At 42.6% G+C, this 4,875-nt stretch overlaps 1 pseudogene; it reads left to right on the top strand.

Annotated features, from left to right (window-relative positions):
* The first annotated feature begins 2,629 nt into the window (after nt 1–2,629).
* On the top strand, nt 2,630–4,448 carry LOC115689263 (ankyrin repeat-containing protein BDA1-like; annotated as a pseudogene).
* Nucleotides 4,449–4,875: the final 427 nt, after the last annotated feature.

Here is a 4,875-nt window from a genome sequence, read left to right as displayed (position 1 = left end):
CCACATGGGTATAAGCCGATGATGGCGAACGTTAATGCCAACAATGTCATCAGGACTAAGTAACAGAGGAGGATTTTGCCTGAACTTGTAGGGCCTTCAAGCGGGCTCAATTTGAGGGTGTCCTGAAAGGGGAAAAATTGCCAAAAAAGTTCTAAACCTATTGTAATTGTGTTAATTTAATCATGAACTTTTGCCAACTTAATACTAAATCTTTTGCATTTATGTCAATTCAGTCCACTTGGCCAATTTTGGCCGGGCGGCGCTGACTTGGATACCGGCCGGCTAACGTGGACAATTTTTAATAGTATTGTATTTTTTTTAAATTTTTTTCTTTTTTTTCCCACTGTGGCCGGCCCGGCCACTAGCAATTGCAGACAGTGCTTGAGCAATAGTTTGATAACATCGGTATCCCAGAACGGCGGTGCAATAGAGTGGCGTTCTCTTTGCTCGGCCCTTTAGAAGGCTGAGCTTAGCATCGATTGGCTAAGAAGTCTTTCATCATCTCTACTTGACCATTTGTAGGAGCCTGGCGTAATGACCACCCTTCTTTGATTAAGCATTGAAAAGAAAGATGGCTCCAAAGGAGCCACTTCCTCTGCGAAACGAACTTGGCCTGCTGATATGGCGACGTGTAAAGGAGTTTGGAGAAGTGATCTGCTTGATTTTCTGCAGCGAACTGTTTGGTGATGCAGAGGCTAGAACAGATATGTTAGGCTTGTATGCCTGGACTTCAGAGTGCGAACGAGCTGCATCTATCAATAAGTAGAGACCCACCCCAAAATGCTGATGCTTGGTTACAGTTTTTCTAGTTTGGACGAGTGTAATTTTAGGTTGAGGCATTGCGTATAGAATTATTGAACCTCTAGGATCGTGACCATTTCAAAACATGTCGTTCACGCATATGGTTTGGTAATTCTTAGCATCTGGTAAAAAATTTGTCATCTGCCTGATGCTTATGGAAGATGCATAAGTTCATTTGGACAGTTAAAGGTAAGAAACAACCATCATCTTCCCCATATCAGAAGGTCAAAAAAGAAAGTTTCAAGTGGTAGATAGCAATGCAATTTCTGATGCTAACATTCTTGAATTTACAGACAAGAAAGGGAAAAAAGGAGAAAAAATGTGAAAATCCAGGACTTCTTACATACCGTAACTCTTGATGCTAACCTCTCTTGATCATGGTATGATGATCAAGAGAAAATTCAGAAGGTTTATTTATCACTGTTCGCTTACATGATTTGTCCATTCTCATGACTCCTCTCTCACTCTTTGTGAGCTTATTCTTGCCTTGGGCCAGAGAAAGCGAAAAAGGAAAGAGACTACAGCAGATGGAATGTTTAGAAAAGGAGAGAATATAAAGTGATGTAGCTAGTAAGGATCACCTACAGGGGGGTGAATAGGTGATCTAAAACAATTTTAATAATTTATGCGGAAACAAAATAAATCACAGAAGAGTCTGAATAAAATTCAGATTCAAGACAGATTATATAGACGGTGCTCTTGATGTGCAGAATGTAAAGTAAGAGATAAGGGATAGAGAATCTGCACACAAGTTTATAGTGGTTCGGCTTATTGCAAGCCTACGTCCACTCTCCCACACTTACAGCCTACCGGCTGGATTTCACTATGTAATCAAGAGGAATTACAACTTCTGAGTGTTAACACTCTTGTGTATGATAGGACTCTCTATCTCACACAATCACTCTTACAAAGTGTCCCTCAAAATCTTAATGTTTTGCTTTAGAACGACAAGAGAAATGATTGGAGTATGCTCAGACTTTGGACTTGTTGATTCTTGATTCTGTACCTACTTCTGCTGCTCGTTGATCTCCTTAAATACTCCTCTACTTCCAAACTAGCCGTTGGACAGCTTTCAGAGGATCATCTTCCAATCTTCACATTGGACAGATTTGTATAGAAAGGATTGAGTAGCCGTTGGATAACAGATTCTGAATCCCGCTGATTCTGGTCGCCCATACAATCAGAATCTTGGTTTCCATAAGTAGAGCTTTGTCCGTTGTAATGCATTCCTGTCGTGATGTTTGATTGTCAATCAATTTGATTAAGATTGAGACAATCAGAACATTCCTTCTGTGAAATCCATGCCAGATCACTAGCTGTTGTGTTACGTTCTGAATTCTGCGTCTGAAGAAATTCTGCGTCTGCATCTGAAGAACTTCTGCGTCTGCGTCTGAAGAATTTCTGCATCTGAATAATTTCTTCGTCTGCATCTGCATCTGAATAACTTCTGCATTTGCATCTGAATAATTTCTGAGTCTGAATTTCAGAACTTCGATTATGTGGGTCTTCATAACCATACTTGACAGATTGTAAAGTCTGAATAACTTTCTTTTGAGCTTCCAGAATATACAGACCTGGAATAAAATTGTTCAGAATAAGTATCAGATTTACAATAACATAGAAGGTTTTGTCATCTTCAAAATCAATAGGAGTTTTCCTCAACATAAAGTACTAGTTTGTTTTTTCAATGAGTTGAGGTTTGAACCATGGCTTCCCTTCGAGTGCCATTTTAGTATATTTCGCACCGAAATCGTAAAGTAAAGATGCTAAACTTTCCATTTACGCACAAACCTGCTTCCCTAAGTTGCAAATCTATATGTTCAGACCAAAAAAAAAAAAGTTGCAAATCTATATGTTTGATCATCCTTGTCTATCAACTAGAGATTAAAACACAAATGGACAAGAGGCTTCAAGAAGTAATAGTGGATGACGATGTCGATGTGCTGCATACCTTACTCGCCAAAAATCCAAGACTTTTGGAGTGCCCGACCGAGGAGCCGTTCCCTAATACTCCTTTACACGTAGCTGCGGCCACTGGCAAAACCCAAGTGGCCATGGAACTGGCCACTTTTAAGCCCTCATTTGCTAGAAAGCTGAACCCAGAGGGGTTCAGTCCGATGCACCTGGCTTTGCTGCATGAGCATTTTCAGACCACAAGAGCTCTAGTGACCATTGACCCTGAGTTGATCCGCGTCAAAGGGAGAAGGAGGATCACTCCTTTGCATTACATTGCCGGAAGAGAAGGAGACGAGGAGCTGGAGCTCCTGGCTGACTTCCTTTGTGCTTGCAGGCTGTCCATCGAGGACATAACGAGCCGGTGTCAGACCGCGGTTCACATTGCCGTGAAGAACCACAATATCAAAGCATTCAGAGTTCTACTTGGATGGACGAAGCGAGTGTATCTGACAGAGGTCTTGGACTGGAAGGATGAGGATGGCAACACGGTCTTGCATATTGCAGTATCCACAAATCAGCCTGAGGTTTGTTCCCATAGTTTTTGTTAAAACCACTTGTGTATCGGGATGAAACAAATCAGCAGCTACCCAAAAAACTGACCCATGAAGAGTCTAGGGTATTAAATTTTTCTTTATATCAGACAACAACAGATGGATTTCTTCTTCACATGTTACAGTTTTTCAGTATGTTGCTCTTCGTACGCCTTGTAGGTCGTCAAGTTGCTTACCGAGGACCGTTCTGTCTTTTTTAAAAACCGTCCCTTCTGGGGTAGCATGTACACGGACCGCCTTGTGAAGATGAATGCCAAGAACTTCCGTGGCAAGACGGCCCTGGACATCTCGCAGGAGGGCCACTGCGACAGAGAAATCAGGGACATGTTAGGAACTGCTAGGACTTCGCTCACCCTATCACAGTTTTTGAGCGGGAAAGTAACTCTCTTTGAGAAATGCAGTAGGTACTTCGGAATCCGGGATGAACGGACTCACGATGTGATCCTAGTGGTGGCCACTTTAATTGCGACAGGTACTTACCAGGCCGCGCTTAGTCCTCCTGGAGGTTATTGGCAAGACGACTCTTATCCCCTTGCCAACTCCACAAGCATCGTTCAGAAACCACATGTGGCGGGAAACATGATCTTGGGTGGCCCCAAGGTTACTTCTTCACAGTGCTCAACAGTTTAGCCTTTTTCACTTCCATCGGCACTATCTGGGCCACGGCAATGGGGTTACTGCCTGACACCTTCATTGTTTACTTGTCCGTGCTCCTTCTCGGCCTGACTTACTTCGTCTCCATCATAGTTGAATTCCCGAAGGCCAACTGGTTTGCAGGGACTCTGATTTGGGCATTTTACGAGATCCTGTTGATTGCGGTGCTGTTGCTCCCGATCCTGGTTTGGTTCAGGCACAAGGCACTTCAGAACCGGATGGATTCGACAAAGAGACGTGTTGGCAACTTCCTGGGATCGGAGCCTCGAAGACACTGAGCATATATGTAATAGGATTTACCCATCTATCTATTGTTGAAAATCACTATTGTACTGCTCTTGCTGGTCCACAAGAGTTTGCCTAAGCTTCTATTCTCTTGTTAAGCATGTCATGAATTGCTTCCAAGTGCTATGCTTTCGGATGTAATGATCTTCCCCCTGACAAACTTATATAAAAAGGATAAAGGCTCAAGCCCAAGTTTGCCACTTAAGCCCATCTACTTGAATATAAGAGTAACAAAATTAGCTCCTCATTCGTGTAGTGAGGTCGTGAAAGGGGAAAGAACAAGAAAAGAAAAAGAGAGAGGGGGCTCGGAGGACACCGATAGGATTAAGAGAAGGAAATCACGGTGGTTGGTCGAGAAACATCTATTGATGCCGGAATACGCCTTTTGCATGTAATTGAGTTCCTAGTTGTTTTTCCCCCTTACAAGTTGGGTTTTGTTTTAGGAGTCAAAATTGTTGCCTTAGCTGCGTTGGCTTCGTCAGTGAAGCTCCGGCTGAGAATGAGCCGTTCAATGGTGATAATTAGGTCCCTCACCTTTAGAAACTTACGGATTACGATTTGGACTTCCCGTTTGAATGATACCGATTTTTGAAATTCTCGGAAAACTGTTGTATAGTAATTCAAATAG

This window comes from Syzygium oleosum, unplaced genomic scaffold (genome assembly GCF_021117445.2).
Source record: "Syzygium oleosum isolate NSW1041296 unplaced genomic scaffold, Sole_v2.1 Sole_v2.15, whole genome shotgun sequence".
NCBI classification, from domain to species: domain Eukaryota; kingdom Viridiplantae; phylum Streptophyta; class Magnoliopsida; order Myrtales; family Myrtaceae; genus Syzygium; species Syzygium oleosum.
This window is presented reverse-complemented; position numbering and strand designations above follow the sequence as displayed.